Source organism: Anas platyrhynchos, chromosome 19 (assembly GCF_047663525.1).
Source record: "Anas platyrhynchos isolate ZD024472 breed Pekin duck chromosome 19, IASCAAS_PekinDuck_T2T, whole genome shotgun sequence".
Classification (NCBI taxonomy): domain Eukaryota; kingdom Metazoa; phylum Chordata; class Aves; order Anseriformes; family Anatidae; genus Anas; species Anas platyrhynchos.
The window spans coordinates 6,124,920-6,142,510 of NC_092605.1; the positions used below are offsets into that span (position 1 = coordinate 6,124,920).

Consider the following 17,591-nt stretch of genomic DNA (forward strand, 5'->3'; position numbering starts at 1 on the left):
ACTCTGCTGCCGCACTGACTCCACAGCCCTTTTGGCTACTGGAGAGCCAGAACATCAGAACAATTTTTACACTGTGTGAACGAGCTTAGGAGGAGCTGCAGGTGATCCCTGCCTCCTGAGACCAGTGCCAGCTGCACACACACCTCTCCTGTTCAAGGCTAGAGTTAAGGCAAACAAAAGCACTTTGGCCACCAGTGGAGAACACTCACCTGTTTGACTTTGCAGAGGAGAAGTATTCACAGAGCCAGTGCCAGCTTTGTGCCTGTCACCTCCCGGCAGAGACTTGTGACTGTGTGTGGCCTGACGCAGCTGCAGAAGGGCTGTCTATGGGCTCACAAAGCTGATGTCCAAGGCACAAAGTTCAAGGTCAAGGTCCTGTATCAGCTGTGTGTGTGGTCAAGACCTGCATTCCTTTTGGGAGAGGCAGAGGAGGCGCGCAGACTGCCTCATGAGCTCTTTGGACTGTATCTGCAAGAGGAAATAAGCTCACTTTGGCAATGTCTGTTTTGGACCACCCAGCAGCACCCAACCTCAGGTAGCTGCGCTTCCTCCCCGTAGCACAGTGACTGAGCTGGGCACCTGGAAACAGACATTAATGCAGTCTGCTCTCAGGACCTATGTGACAGTGACCACAACCCTGTCTGTTTTCACTGAAATCAATGGGACTCTGCCCACAGGCCTGACTCATCTCTCTCTTATATCAATACCTTATCTTTTAAGTCTGTTGGCTTCTATGAAATTGCAGCTTGTCAGGCTCTGGATGTCTGTAAGGGCATGGCTGGGTCAAAAGATATGGAGGTAGCAATCCTTGGACATGGTAGAGAATGAAACCTCTGGGAAGACTGAGTCTGTCTCGTGCTTAGCAAGTTAGCAGAATATTAATGACGTATCACTCTGAGTAAGTGCTTCTGGATGCTTGGCTGACTTTGGCAAGGGGCACTTTGAGAAGGATAAAACTACATTTTCATTGCTGAGAGTCTTCCTCCAGTAGTAAGATGTGTCCCCTGGGATGCTGGTAACATATCGGTGTTGTCTTCAGAGAGTACGTAGGGGCTGGAGTCTTACACTGCTAAACTATAAACAAATGCTTACCGCCAAGTATCACGTTAGTCCAGACAAAGGATTTACATACACAGAGATGGCCACAGGTGGGCTGTCCTCCAATTAGCCCATGAATCTAGAAAAAAATTTGTTTTTGTATTCTTTCCTTTGTGTATAAAACATAATTAAAATAATTACAAAAACAGATGCATTGTATCAGTAACTGACACATTAAGAAATTTGTCACGGTTATTCAGGATATTCAGGAACTCACAGCCTCCTTGCAATATCAATAATGATTATTTATAGCCTACTATGCAAGGAATGTAGTCCAGAAAAACTGACTGATTATAAGGTAATACAGTCACCTCAAGGGAGAAATCTAGTGCAAGGTGCTGGCAGCCACGGTATCACACCGTTTTCTTGTCTTGTATTATAAACTTTATTGTAAGTAGTGGTGTTCTTGTATTTTGAACAGAATGTTTCAGTTCCTCTGCAAGAAATACCAGTTGTACCATTGAATTTACCCCTGATTTATACTAAAGATCAGAGGCAGATCCATGCTACTGCTTTATCTATAAATCCCTTAGCAGCCTATTCACAAGGATGTGCAGCTTCATAAAAGAATGAGTTGAGAGAATGAGCTGGGTGGCAAACTGCCTATCAGTTCTGAAGGTATTACCATAGCATCTGCAGAAGCTACATGCAGTACTAACACAAGGTACAAGGAAGTCTCAGCCCTTGAAAAGAGCTAACAAAGAATATTCACGGAAAGTGAGAGGTAGAAGAGCTCCATGGAAAAGAGAAGTGGCTGTACCATGTCACATTGCAGGAAACTGAGTGGCAGGAGCAAGGCCCTTGTCTCTCAGCACCCTCCAGCTTCAGGCTGCCTTTTGGTCCTTTCTATTTCTGCATGCAGACCTCACCATCTTTAACTAGAAGCTCAATCCAGAAAATCTTTTTTTTTTTTCTTATTAGTCAAGAGAACCAGCTTTCTGCTAGTTGTGAAAACAAATTCTTTCCTGTGATTAATACCTGTCTCCTGTGTTAAAGACATCAATGTCTACATGGATCAGATCCTCATAAAGCTAAGCTCTCTTCTAATAAAAACCTTTCCTTTCCTTTCCTTTCCTTTCCTTTCCTTTCCTTTCCTTTCCTTTCCTTTCCTTTCCTTTCCTTTCCTTTCCTTTCCTTTCCTTTCCTTTCCTTTCCTTTCCTTTCCTTTCCTTTCCTTTCCTTTCCTTTCCTTTCCTTTCCTTTCCTTTCCTTTCCTTTCCTTTCTCCTTTTTACAGAGCCATTTTTGTGGTAGATACCAGCCTTTAGCCATTCCACATTTCCTGGTTAACTGGAGCCAATCACACACTGTTTGGTACTGAACCTGAGTCTCTAATTTATACACAACGAAGGCATTGTAATGATAACGTAATGGAGAACAGTCCATTAGCAAAAATCAGTTATCTAGCATGGAAAAATTATTTTCTTTTCATGTTTCCATCAATATTAAGATCCATTAATCATATTTAAAAAAAGAAAAAAAAATGTGCCAATGCCTTTAAACTTACACACTAGTTCTAAGAATATCTGCATGGGATACCTGGGCCAGCCCTGTTTTCCCTTACAGTGAGGAAATGTCTCCAATATGCTGAGAAGAACTGGATTTTTACCACCACAGATGAGTTCACAACTGGTTCAACTCCACTAATATTTTCTTTATAAAGTCAGAATATAGCAGTCTGGTTTTAACAAAAAAGAAATCAAGACTAAATGCAATGTATTTTGAAGGAGGGAATATTCCTAGCAGCAGCTGGAAGGGAAGTGGAATTCATAAATGTCTCTTTCATCTTTATCAGGTTACTATTCCGTGCAGTTACATTTATTAATAACAACATCCCTTAAACCACATTGTGAAAATCCATTAGCAAGAAATGCTTTAAAATGTACAACAGGCTGTAACAGATGATTTATCGAGGGCTGAAACAATTAAATACTATAAGCAGAGTGGGCATTTTTATGGGCTGTTGAGCTTGCCAGAATATCGTTACGACATATTCAGAAGAGGACTGTTTGTGTTGTGCAACTCAAACTTTTTCTTGAATTCAATAATCTACATTTCCAAGCGGTAATGCAAACTAAGAGCATTCTCTGACTTTTTCTTCATCACACTTCCATACATACCTGCCCCCGGAAATGCTGATGGCCACTTCACAGTTGCCCTCTGTGGCATTTGCTACAATGGGAGGTCCCTGAGTGCTGCTGTCTGCATCAGGTACAGGGAGAGCGCCCCTGGGAGAGCGATCACTGCTTGCAGGGGAAATGCCCTCTGACTGCTCTGTAACAAACCCTAACAAGAAGAACCCTTTAAGAGGTTGTTTAACTATCCCCATGAGAGTCAAACTTAGCAGGACTGACCTGGAGGCAATCACCGTATCGTTCTTTTTTTCCAACACATCCTGCGTTTGCCCTGGAAGTTGACGTGTTCCCCTCCCATTTCCTTACTCGGGTTTTTAAAACCCACTGTTTAAGTGTCAGCCGCCAGCAAGTAATCGCTGTGAAAGTGCCAGATAGTGAGACCAAATTCAGATGAGGGATTTTGTCATTATCTTCATGGAAAAAACTGACAGCCTTGACTACTGTGCATATCCTGCAACACTAAGGGTTCATGCAGGTCCCAGGGGGGTCGTTACAGACTGCGCTGTCCTTCTCTCGGTCGCTTCCAGTTTGCAGCAGAGAACAATAATGGCACAGACAGCTCAGCACTGCTGCCGCACTCGTTCCCCAGCCGTGACTATCAGTCACAGCCTCCCGCTGTATCAGGGCAAAGATGTTTTTGAAGACATTTGCTTTGTTGCTGAGCAAGGCAAAGCCTCAGTTTGGGGTTACAAGGAGAGGCAAGGGGAAGGGGTAGGAGATGTGACTGCAGTCAGGGAGCAAGTGAAACAGCGGTTCTGGGGGCTCGGTGCCACTGAGTGGGCTGCATGTGAAGTGGCTTTGGGCTGTATTAGGTTTTCACTTACTTCCTGGCAGATCCACGTGTGCTTGTTCTCCTTCCAGATTTGATCATTCCCTAATTCTGAAAAAGATGCCTGAGGCAGGGGCCATGCAGTATCTGAGGCAGATATGCAGACTGCAGCCCAAATGCAGCCCAGTTCCCTCCAGAGTGAAAAACCCCTTCTCACCTTTAAGCTGGGCCTTTCACTCACCCCAGCAGAACAGGCAGACGGGTAACACAGATGAGCTGCGCTCTGGGTTCATTTGTCCCCACAGCGTATTCCATGCAGGAGGGCGAAGGGGTGGCAGAACAAATTAGCGGCAGAATGTATCTGCTGTAATTGCGCACGAGCCAACTTGTTAGATTGATTAGTTTCTGTCCCAGCTGAAATTGTAGCTCCACAATTGCTTTTGACTGAACACAACTAGAAAATGCGTAATTACATGGGCCAACGCACAGAGAGCTGCAGCTACAGGTGCCTGCTGCTTTGCTGCTGAAGTGCAGCGCACGGGGGGAGAAGGGGAACTTGGAAACAAAGCAAACATTCGCACCTCACCACATCCTCACTGAGGAGTTCACAGCTTTCAGGCTTGGGCAGCATGAAAGGCTAAAATTCCTCAATGACAGATTGTGTGGCATGAAACATTGCACGCAGCGTGTCAGTGCTGGAGATGGTGGGTTCAGCCCATCCAGCCAGATGAAAGCGGTCCAGGCTAACGCTGGTGAGACAATACTTGGCATCTCGCAGAATAATCATTCTTGGCTGTATTATTTCCCTCCTGGTTCGTTTTCTGTTTTCTCTGTTGTTGACCTCCAGTGATGGAGGAAAGGGGCTGGACGTGGACGGTGCTCTGAGCAGGAGAGGGGCCTGTAGGAACGGGAACAGCTGTGGGGCTGGGAGGGAAATGGAGACAGGGCAATGAAACAGATACGCTTCCCCTGTGGGAGGATGGGCTGAGCCAGTCTGAGCAAAAAAAAAGAAAAGGGTAAAATGAAAGGGAGGAAACCAGAGAAGAGAAGATGGAACAAGGGAGATCACAGAGAACAACAGGAAGCAGCGCTAAGAGGACAGACATGAAGGCTAGGTCTTGTAGGGGAAAAGCAAACAGAAAGAATAATAATAATAAAAATACATTTTGCAAAAGACAGAGAATTTAAAAAAAAAAGTCTAAAAAGCCTATAAAAGTGCCAGCTACCCAGCTGCTGTAAGTGAAACTCCAGTACACTTACGTCAACACCACACCACTGATCAGCACCAGGGGAGGAGGTTTGGGGTTGTTTTTTTAATTTCATGGAAAGGCTTTCAGCGATGCAGAACGTGAACTCCAGCCTCCACTGATGGTAAAGGATTTAGAGGTGCTTATGGCCTCACAAAAACAAGACCCAACTTGATAAAGCCCATGAGACGAGCTGCTACATCACAGCCCGCAAACAGCCAGCCTCTCTCTGCCTCAGACTTCCACCCCGAGACCAACAAGTCTGGCGCATGCGGGGAGCTGGAGGGGGCACGTGGGGGCACGCGGCCACTTCTGCACCCGCGGCAGGGCTGCTGCCCCGGCTCTGCCTCCTCCACACCGCAGCAGCCATCGCTTCCCGTGCCCTGAGGAGCAGTGAGGGCCTCGACTTCCACAGCCAGGCTGGAAGAGGCATCCGCTTTGCTGGTTGAAGTGAAACATGTGGCTTATTGGCATGGCTTGTTTAGTTTGGCTCCTAGTGCTCACTTGGTGTTATTAGAGAAAGCAATAAAAATGCATTAAATACTAGGAACTACATTAAAACAACATGGAGCGTGCAACACAACCCAAGACAAGCAAGGGGGCTGAGTATGGAGCCTGCCCTTCCCTCCAGTCATCCTCTTCTGTGTGAATATCGTGGAGACAGCATTACAGCGAAGTTTGGAGACCTGGAGCTGGTGACATGATGCCTGCAGCACCACAGAAGATTTCATCCTGTGGCTTCTAGAAAGACTTTGAAATACTGCAGTCAGCTCCTACGCATCCCTGCTGAGCTCCTTCCAGACTAAATCCATAAAGTTGCCATGTTTTTGCCAAGACTTAATTTTCTTTTGATCGCATAGCAAGGGGTATATCCCCCCGCCATAGGGAGGGACTGTGAGATGTCAGAAATGAGACGTCTGTCACCTGCCTGGGCCGGTGCTCGCTGCTCTGTCCCAGCTTCTGTAGCTCCACCTGACTTCTTGGTTCCTTCTCTGGCCTTGAGAACAGACTCCAAGGGCTCTGGGATTGCTAATTTGCCCATTTTGTTAACTGATTTTAGCCGCAGCTGGATCCTCACATTTCTTCTGTACCATGAAAACCACAACTGCATGTTATGCCTGGGCAAGTGGCGAGGTGATTATTGTAAAGCCTAGATTTCCTAAGGAAACAAAGCTTTACATGGAGTGCCGTGTGAGCCCAGTGTGTGTATAAAAGTGGCTCTTGAGCACGTCAGACAATTTCAAGGAGACAGAGAGAAGGATTTCTCAAAGCCCTGAAGTTCCCAGACAGGCTCTGGAGATGACGGATGGAGGACACAGACACCATTAGTATCCCCTGTGGAGAAGGCAGCAGCGCTGCTCCCTCTGCAGCAGACAGCAGAGACGCCACAAGGGTAAACGCTGCTCATTAGACCCTCTGATCATGAAATTACTCGTTCATAATCCTTTTCTCTGATCACCTTCTCTTGCACTCGCTCCCCCTTTCTGCCTGGAGCTGCAAGCTGTACAAGTTACGCTCACCGCCTTCCTCCTGCAGCTGCCCATCGTCCCTGGGGCCGACCCCCTGGCGGTGGGGGTACCTGTGTCCCACTGCAAAACAGGCAACAGAGAGAAGAGCGAGGGGATCAGCACGCAACGAGAGGAGCTGCAGCGGGGTGACAGCTGTCCCCCAGCCCATCCATTGTTCCTGTGCACAGCAGCAGCTTTAAGAAAGTGGTGTAAATTACAGGAACTGGATCACTGGCTTGAACAATGTCAGCACGTCCCTTTGAGGGCATTCACCCCCCACACCATGAAGCGACAAGTTATTATTTAACTGCAGACCTCACACAGAGGAATGCATTTCTGTATTCATGACCTCTAACAAGTATAGCAATTGTTTACTATACTCTGAGTGATCCAGAAGGAGCTATAATGTGATAATTATAGAGAAACCTTCCTAAAAATATATTTCTGATGCATCAGCAAAAACTCAGCAGGCCCCTCCAGCTGGCACTGAACGTACGAGTTAAGCCCAATTTGAGAATCAGATCGTGCACTACATTTTGTGCAGCTGTGCAAAGGCTGCAGCGAGGCGCTCTGGAGCAGAGGCCTTGCAATGACAGAGGGAAGGGCCAGAAGCAGCAGAGAAGCAGACGGGGCCAGAACCACTGGTTCTTTTCTCCATTGGTAATGACATTGGAAAACCTCAAGCCCATCTTCAAGATGGACAAACTGAGGGTCTGAAAATCAGAATGCCAGCATTTTCTGATCTGCTCACTGACCCGTTGGTGTCTGGTTGCAGAGGTCCAGTCTGAGGCCAGGCTGTGCCTGCTTCCCCAGACCTACCAAGCCGTTACATTTTTCACCAAGCAGTATGATTCATTGGTAAGATTTTTTTTTCCTACACACTACATTCACACAGCCTCTCTTTACTCATTGTTACCAGTCCCTAGCTCATGCTCTTTGAAGAAAGATCTACAAAGGCTTCAGCTGCTACTACCTTGTAGCAGAGCCACCAAAAAGCCAACCTTCTGCTGCCCTTCAGAGCTCCAGGGGTGACCTAACCCCACTCCCGTGGCTGCAGCTAATCAGATTGTGACGGGGGAAGCCAGGGCACATGTGTTTGTTCTCTTCGTCCAGCACTGTTGCAGTCCAGCACTACTCTTCAGCGGCTCTGGGGTACCTCAGTAGCACCTACACGCTTCTGTGCCTCTGTCTCCTCACCTGCAAATGGGCCAGGATGACAAACCCTCAACCTAGGGCTGTTCAGGTTTGGAAACACACTTGGCATCTTGAAAGAAGGCTTCTGTGGAAGTGCAAACAGTAATTTATTGCTTCAATTAAAAAAGTGTGTGTTTTACAATCCACAGCCTGTTTGTACTTCTACTTCTTATAGATATCTCTCTGAAAAGAACTCGGCTCTGGTAGCTCCTGGATTTGGCACAGCTTGTCAAATAAGCAGGCTCACCAACCTTTCCACGACACACAGTGCTTCTGTGTAACTTTGCAAGCTGTGTTTGACTTGCCTGAACTTGAACAGTCACCACTGATTGATTGGCTTCTAAAAATATCCACCCGCCATGGTTTGAAGTCCAGAGAGCTCCTGTTGATTTAGATGGAGACCTTCTTGCTGGTGGGAGGCTCAGACAGACACCTGACACCCGGCGCTGCTCTCGACTCCACTTGCAGCCTCCTGTGTGGGGAGGGTCCCGCGGGGAGCCCCTGACTGAGGCAGCCCCCACGCTCCACCACGCTCAGCAGCTCTTGGTACCACCAAGCAGCCCTACGGATCCCTGCCCTTCCTGCAGCCCCAGTCCCAGACTGTGGCTATTGGTAATAAGTGGGATGAACTTGGGGTCTCTGCACGTATCCTGCAGAGTGCTGAGCTCAGGGGCTAAGCATCCGCTGTTCCCACTGGCTGAGGAGGTGCTGGAAGAGTCCTCACAGCCATGGTTTGTAACCGCTGCAAGAGGAACGCATCGCAGCACACCCTGGACAAGGCTGCAGACACGTGGTTAGCGCTACAGCAGCCACCAGGACAAAAGCCAGATTGCCAGCTCCATCAGAGGCAACGGAGGCCTTGCTGACTTACAGCCCTGTCACTTCTGGCCATAAAGCACACTGCCGTGGCTCCTGCAGCCCCTTACCTAGCCAGCTGGATAAGCTGCAGTCTCTAGCACAATGCCATGGAGAGCTCCATTACCGGGCACAGGGCTGGGGTTCTCCCTTAGTGACTGTGGTGTTTGCACCCCCAGTTACCTGCACTCAGATCACTGCAGCTGAAGCTTCAAAATTCGTTTTGGAAAGAGAAGGGGGTGCAGGGCTGGGACAAGCTGTGGTTTGGAGCATAGGAGCCCCAGCAGATTAAGATTTCCACAGAAGGAAGCTGCAGAAAAGCGGAGCACAGACACCTGCAGTCTGGAGCAAAGCAGCATCTGCTTATTCCAGTGGAGATGCACCAACAGCAGCGTGCCGGGCGCTGGTGAGGAATGCGGCAGCACCAGGTCTGCACAAGATGCAAAGCTGAGACAGCCTCTAAGCAAGGCGTCCCAGCACCGGCAGGTCTCAGGCCCCTCTGAGCACTTACCTGCTGACATCAAAGCTAACAAAAGACAAAGCAGAGCGCAGCCAAATATATACACTGGATGTTGCCATGCTACTGAATGCAGCTTAGCACGGCAGGGCTTTTTATAAATGATGTATTATAGCTGAGCTAAAACCTAAATAATAAAGCCTGCTTGTGGCTCTCTGGAAGATCACAGCTAGACAGTTGCCTACGGAATACCAGGCTAGTGGAAGAAATTATTGGTATTCTAGGAGCATATGGGACTGGAGATGAGCACTGCAGCCAGACTGTGTTTTCGCAACATCACGTGCAATCCCTCCTGTATTGGGTTATGCAACAGGACCCTGGCCCTGCTGTCCCAATGCAAGGTTTGGCAGAACCAGGTTGCTCAGAGGCCCAGACCTCTCCTCCAGCATAAATGTATTCCACAACAGTTTGTATCATTCTGACAACCAACAATTTCCTTTCATTTATGTAATATTCTTCCTTTCATTGCACCTACAGAAAACAGTGCTCTCACTTCAGCTCTGCTACACCAAATGACCCACACTCCTGGTTATCCCTTGCAAGCATCACCCGTTGTTCCAGTCCTCTTCTGAGTTCTGCTTGGGACTTATCCTTCCCAAAGACAGATGATGGGAACTGACTGCGACTTTCCAGACAAAGGTTCAGCAGTTCCTTGTACGGTGGCAGGAGCACTTCCCCATCTTTACTGGAAATATCTTGCCTAATAAACCGTATGATCTCATTTGGCTTTTGTGTTTGGTTGTAAAAGGGGTATAAAGCAGGCTCTCCAATATTTCACTTCATTTTATTTTAGTGTTTGTTATCTGAAAAAAAGAGGGTAGTTAAACTGCCTTTTTAATTAAATTCCTTTAAATCTTTTAAAACAATAACGAAAAAAAGATAGCAAACAAAGTAAGACAGGAGAATTACCATGTGTATAACCAGAGGTATTTTTTTCCCGTAACACATTTATATATAAATCTCTTTTTCAAAAACTTGCAAAATTTCTCAGTTGCTCAGTCTGTCTCCTGGGTAACATGACACCTCACAAGAGGAGCCTTGTGCCTCCGCTCTTTAGTGGGACATCAGTCTTGGGAACCCTATTGAAATTCTTGTCTAAATTAAACGTATTCCTAATTTCTTGAAGGTGAGAAGAGCTTGCAGTACTGCATCCTTCTCTCTTCGCTTGTCTTCATTGTCACACAGCTTATTAAAATAAAAGGCTATGAGCACCAACAGCTTCATTACAGCAGGGGGCTGAGCTATGGGCCCTTCAGGCACACAGTCTCTTTCTATAGATCTGTAAAAAGCACCTAAGAATTTACATGAGCAAGGAGGTAGTAAATAGGCTTAGGTTTCCTGTAAAAGGGTTCAAACCTCCAGTGTCAAATGTTTTGAGCTCCATAAACATAAAAAAAAAAAGAATTGGAAAACACTGGCTTAGCTAAAATAACCTAGCAAAGGCTTTCCTTCCCCACGTCCTCTGCCATTGGCACAGCAGCTACAGAATGAGAGCTCACCACGTGTGCTGGATGTGGGTGAAAGTGTGTCTGTCTGAAGGCTCACATCCTGCAGTTTGACTGAATCCACAGCAAGGGTTTTGACCATAAGGAAAGCAGTCGAGATGGCTCCTGATGACACCAATACATCAGAGCAGCGGGAGCACCAGCCCCACGAGGTCAGGGCAGCTGGAAGCACCAACTGCACAATGCCTGTCACCATGAACATCTGCCACAGCTTTGGCTGGCAACAAGTAGCTCAGAGTGGATGTAAAACACCAGAGGTTGTTGGCATGTAAACTCACAGGGCACTTACAAAACCAAGACATTAAGACTAGCACGTGTTTGCTGTTTTCCTTGGATGCGGGGAATGGAGAAGAAGCTGGTGTGCAGGTGGCTCCGAGTGGGCTGGGCAGCCCCGGTGCGGCACAGCTCTGCGGAGGGGCTGTGCTGTGGGAACACCTCCAAGCTCGCTCCAAAACTACACCTTTGGTGCTGGTGCTGTGCAAGCCCAGAGCACTCTTAATGCTATTTCAGCCTGTACAATGTCCAGATTTCAGAAGTGAGACCACTGGGTACTGAGGGACACTTCGCGGTCTGCCAAATGGCTTTAACATTGCCCGGTGCCTGACCTTTAGTAAACTTTACTGTATCTTCTCTCCAACTTGCTTAATTTATTTTTATTATTATTGTTGTTGTTTTACTCCTTTTTTAAAATAAGGAGACAATGCTTCCTGTGTCTCCCTCCTCAGACAGCAGCGCTCTCCCAGGGCCCTCTCAAACATGACGGCCAGAAGCCAACGCCAGGAATTGTAGGTTGCAGTTAGTCTAAAATTGGTGACTTGTCAATTTTAATAGTTTTAATTTCCCAACTGTCTACTTGGGTTGCACACATAAAACTTCTAAATAATATGCCTTCTCTCTCTCCCCACATAGGAAAACACTGTTTCCCTGTCCTCCTTGCAGTATGTGACCCTTCGCTGCTCCCCCTTGCTTATCAAGTCAAGGAATTCATTCAGCAGCTCCACTCACTTACCCCCATTCACAGCCCTCTGAAGGCCTCACCAGCTCCTTGCTCTGTTTAGAAAGATTTATACTTGCATGCCCCTTCATATCCTTCCTCTTTAGGCTTTGATTTACCATTCTGGCTTCCTTATCACTCCATAGCGCTTCCTACATGTTTGTCTTTACAGCTTCTCGCTTTCCCTCTTCGAAATCACCAATGAGTTGTGTTTCCTTAAAGGCAGTGGGAAAAATCCACCCGGCAAAGTGGCCTTTGCAGGGACCTGTGCAAACCCGAGCTCCGGGGGAACATAAATGCCATTTTGCTTCTGATGCTGGCCCTAAGCACAGGAAGGACTTTCAACCCGTATCAAACTTCCTTGCGCAGTTCTCAGACCCTTGCCTGCTTTTACATTTCCTGTACATTCATACAAGGAAAGCCCTGTGCCCTCCACCAGCTGTGAGGAAATATGACCTTTTTCACCTACTTTTTCAGTCCCTCCCTCCACAAAGAGCCACCGCAACCCAGCGCCACCTTCTCTACCAGGCAGTGCCACAGCTGCAAAATCTTGTCCTTCGTTCTTCCTGTCCTTGGGTTTGTGACCAACTGGCTACACAATTTGTGTTAGTAAAGAAATGGGACTAATGGGGAAATACAAGGTCATGCTGGAAAGGGCTCTGGCTGGGGTGACCACCACCCTGCAGATCTCCTTTGGGGTCTCTTGGAGGCACAGATGTGCCGACCGGGATGGATCAAAGAAAGCGACAGAGCCCTCTCCGCTTGGCTGCTGCATGGCTGGACCTGAGGTTCGTGTTCCTGATCTTTTAACTCAGTCTTTGAAGTTATTTTCACATTTGTTCTCCTACTTCTAAATATTCCCCTCTGCAGAGATTAAAGCTGGCAGTAAAATATCCCACAAATGTTTACGATCACAATTACACCTGTTCCTAGAAGGATTTCACAGTCGATTGACTCTCATTATTCTTTTCATATTGGCCTTTCCTGCCCTGGTATCCAGATTTCCCAGCCACGTGAACCAAGTGAGAGCCTTGCAGCTTACGATTTCAGAGTATTCTTTAAAGCGTTTTAACTAAAATCCTCCCCAAATATAGTCATGCAAGTCAGGCAGGTAATAGAATGGCTTTAGCTGGCTGAACTGAAAAAAAAATAATAAAGGGGTTGGTGGGGGCAGAAGAAATGTTTTCTATTAAGATTGCCTCTGTAAAGGACAGGGGTGTACATGACCAAGAAGCCAGTCCAGCTGCTATAAGCGCTGCAGAAGCCTAGATTAGATCAATTCTACCCAAATTAAGGCATTCCTACTTTAGATCACACAACTTGGATCCCTTGAGGGGAAATTTCAGTTACCAGCGTGAGCTAATATTGATCTGGGTATGACCAGTACTCAAGCATGCAAGATGCTGGGCAGAAAATCAGGGGAAAAAAATTAAGCTTCTTTGGCATTGATTCGGTCTGAATTTCCCAATAGAAAAACAAAAGATCGGCACTTAGGGGTGAAATTCCCCCACAACACAATGAGGCTTGCCTATTAAATAGGAGTTAAGGCATGCATGGTCAGGCTGTTAGGAAACAGACTCTAAAAAGTCTAGCTGGAAGCAGGAATAGGAAATAGAACCCTATGCCTTCACAGGAGGCTGTTGAGAGCCTCCTTCTCCCAACAAAATCACCTGGAAACCCCAGGTGCTGCAAGGAGAGGAAAGACTCGATTGGTAAAATATTCCTGGACAGAGCTCAGCTTTAGGTACGGTAACTGCCTATCGGCTCTCAGCCCTTTTGTCCTGTAACCTACTTCGGCTGTCACCACCAAGCAGCTGGAGAACTACGGTCATGTTCCCTCAGAAATCATCTCTAAATGCCTTCATGCAAAGGGAAATAGCTTCATATTCTGCACTTCTTCAGATTTCACATGGCAACTTGTTTCACACTTCCAGCACAGAATAATTTTTCCAATAGGAAATATCAAGTCCTACAGTAATGGCTAACCTAATCTAAAATGTAGATTCCCAGGGACTGCCCCCACCTTTGGATGCCCATGAAATAAATTAGGCTGATAAAAGCTTACAGGGTCGAACTGTGTGAACACGCTAACAGAAAGCAATCGCACTAAAACTCTGACATTCGTTATGCTTTGCCACAGAGACTGGGATACCACAATTATATTCTCCTCTGGTTAAAAGGCAAATATTGCTTATCTCTTCCATCATGATACGGTAACTTTCAGCAAAATGTTCAATAGTTACAGCTCTGTCCTAAAGTCTAATTGCACAACACAGTAAAAATAGATACAACACTAGCACTTACAAAAAAATGCACTGCAATGTCAAGCAACACTGCCAAAAATCCAAAAAGGCAGGTCTTGATCCTGCAAAGCCTCACATCTAGTCGTTTGGCTTTTTCACACATTTGGAATAGCTTTTCTAAAATCAGTGAAACGATCCAGAAACAGGCGAGGGCCTTTGGCAGGACCAGGGGACTCCTTTACCTGCCCTACCAGTGGAAAATTAGATCCGCTCCCTCCTATATAACCTGTTTCAAATGATATTGAATTACCTGCAAGTTACTAAAATTAGACTAACAAATAAATTGCTTTGTAGCTGAACTGATAAAATGTGACTGTTTACATATGATTTAGTACCAGAACTGAGATTAAAGACTACTTCAAACACCGCCTTTGCCCAATATGTCATATAAAATTCTGTTTGGTTTCGGCAGAGCTGAGCATGACTTTAACAACCTTGTTAATCACAGATTAGGAATGGAAAAGCTCCTATTTGGCACCAGGTGTGCCATTAGTAACAAGTGGGATGCAGGTGAGCTGCAGAAGTGCCCTCGCTCCAACGCTGAGGAGCAGGCTCGGAGCAGTGGAGCTGTGCCGTGGTCTGAAGGCAGCAGCGGGCGCAGCCGGACGGGGGGACACTGGTGCCCGACACGCCCCAAGTGTCTGCCTCAGTCCCTTCCCTTCTTGTTTGTGTTCAGTTCCTTTAAGTCTCTCCTGGCTCCATTAGAAAAGCCTTCAGATAGCCCTGGGAATCCAGCATTGCCTAAATAAGTGTCTTTGAGCCCTAATACAGTCCATTCCCTTCTGGAAGGTTTCTGCCCTTGATGAAACAAGGCACGAGGCTGACATCCCTCGGCCCACTTTTTCCCCAGCAGGGGCACAGTGTGTGTTTCTTTAAATGCACATTTCAGTCCTCATCCACCTCTGGGCTACATTCAGCACCTGGGAGGTGCAGGCAGAGGCTGAGCAGAGTGGAGGTCCCTGTGCTGGCAGCTCCCTGCCACCTCCTGCCAGCCCCCAGGCTCCTGCCCTCTGCTCCCCGAGGCTGGGCTCAGCACCAGGCACCTGGCACTGCTCACATCCACCCTCTGCCAGGGTCTCACCCAGACATTTCTGCACCTCCCTCCAGGGAACTCCTCTGCTGTGCTCCCAGCACTGGTTCAGCCTCTCACCACCCTCCAGCTCTCCTTCCCCAAAATACTCTTCTGCTGGGATGGGAAACCAGCTGTTCTTGGCTTATACTGTGTCTCATTCACGAGACACTTGCAGGCACTATCTCCCCACCCGATGTGCTATAGAAGTGTGCTTGAGTAGGAAGAAGATCTGACACTGGTCCAGGCCTGCAGGACCTGAGCTATCAGTTTGAGCCCTGCAGGGTCCTTTCCACTCACCCGAGGCAGACTGCCAGCACCGCAGGCTCTCCCGGCCCCACCAAACTGCACAGGGGCAGAACAGAAAATCAGTTCCACATTAAACGTACCTAGCAATCATTTTTAAGCATTTTAACTCCTAAAGGCTTAACCAAAGCAACACTCCTCATCTTCACGCAACACTCCTCATCTTCACCTCCCACGCAAGCCCAAGGTCCCCCAAAATGGATGAGAGACTGCACATCAGACAATCCAATTACAGCAGACACCCCATGGGTAAGCACTGGGCAATGACAAGCTTTCCCACCAGCAATCCTCCAGAGTACCCTTGCAAGTCTACCTTTCACTTTATTATCCTTGCTCTGCAAAAACAAGGGCTATCAGGGAGGCAGGTGGTACATTAGGGTGGTGCCCAAGCATCCACTTGGCACTGCCAGTCATAGCACATTTCCAGCGTGCACACAGCACAGACACCAGCACAGCTCACCAAACCACTTCCACACAAACTATCTCTCAGTTGCAGTGGGAAAGGCAGAAAATATAGGGAGGATGGCTGCTTCTTTCCCTCTGATCATTTTAGAAAACGTTTGCCATAAATCTCTTAAAGGTAAAAAGAAGAAGAAAAGATCTGGAATCTTCCCCTCTGCTATGCAGAAGATAAGCTGTGATTCAGCATGAAAGTCCTCCTGAATTTTGCCTAGTTCCCATTACTGCAGTGCCCAAATATCCCGTTGTGAAACAAAGTCCCCCCCAGCGAGGTGCAGTGCCAATGCATAAGAAACATCAGGGGGTTTACAAAAGAGAAGAGCAATCCTGGCGCCTGGTATTCTGAAAATGTGCAGCCGACCTTTGAAAAGCAATTCTGAAATCTCTCTCACCAAAACAGAGGCTCCTAAAATCACTTTTCCTTTTAATCATGTTAGTCCCATCTCTGCCCTGACACTTTTGCAGTGGAATTCAAGTTTATGGTCTGTACTCTACCACCTTTAGTTGCTGCAATTTAATGCATGCTTAAGACCCACACAACCGCAGAGAGCACGCACAGAGTTCTCTTCCTGCTCAGACTACATGTGTTGTACACTGGTTGTTCTTCATTGTATATTCCATGCTATTAAAGTCTTGTGTTTCTATAGCAGCTCCCGTGTGAAGAGCTCAACACACTTTAGAACTGTAAATGAAGCTGAAACACACCACTGGGGCTGGTTGTGTGCCCCTGTTCTTTACCTACTTTGACAACTTTGAGTTGCCATTTAACTACCGAGTGGTGCCTTTCTGCTCTTGCATGAGGCCCGTGTTCTTCCACAAAAGGCTGCCAAACGGTGCAGGACCAGACTAGTTCATCCCTGCAGTTCCTCCGTCAGGCGCTGGGTAAGTGACTGAGGTCTGTAGCCTTTGTAGCGCAGAGCCAGGGCCTGCACGTACCAATTTCCATGGGAAGCTCTGGAAAGGGGCAGAGCTGAAAAACCCACTGCTGTGCTGCCAGTCCTAATGCAGCCCTTCTTCTCCTGTAAGCCCAGAGCATTTCAGTGACAGATGTCTTCCTTTTCCTTCACCGTGCACTTTACCAGCACGCTGCTGTCACTACCAGAAAAGCAGGAACTTCTGCTGAAGGTGCCCTGAGACAGTAAGAGGCTGGGAGACAGGACTGAATGTGCTGACAGTGGTATTTTCTTCACGAAGACCTGCCACGTGTTCAGGTTTTGCTGGATACTTTTTTTTCTCCTACAAGTTCTGCCTGGCAGAAGTAGAGGGCTCTATGCATCTGTCCAGGATTCCTGGATGTCCAGCAGCTGGCCTGAGAGTAGCAATTGTTGGACTTTGGGAAATCCTCAATTTGTCACATACACACAGATGGACTCTAGAACACACACGGGACCCTGGGAGATTGGAGCCAGCTCTGTGCTACTACAATAATTACTGTGCGCAGACCAACTGCACAGCACACACTGCTTCCTGGAAATGCCACACTCACTACATCAATACACAGATTTCTGCAAGACTAATTACCTCAACTCTACTTTTAACAAGTCTTCTTGTGCCTCAGTGTATCAGTGGGATGCTGTCATAAATCTGCAACGTTCAGCAAAAGCCTAGGAAAGATACCGTTTCAGTTGAATTA

The 17,591-nt window shown here is 47.2% G+C and overlaps 1 protein-coding gene across 1 annotated transcript in view; it reads right to left on the reverse strand.

The window, feature by feature from the left end:
- Positions 1–17,591, reverse strand: part of LOC101798301 (uncharacterized) — a 167,820-nt gene that overhangs the window by 11,829 nt on the left and 138,400 nt on the right. Inside the window, exon 8 of the mRNA XM_072025588.1 lies at positions 210–468. The gene's annotated coding sequence lies outside the window, so the exon portion shown is untranslated. The remainder of the gene's footprint in view (positions 1–209; positions 469–17,591) is intronic.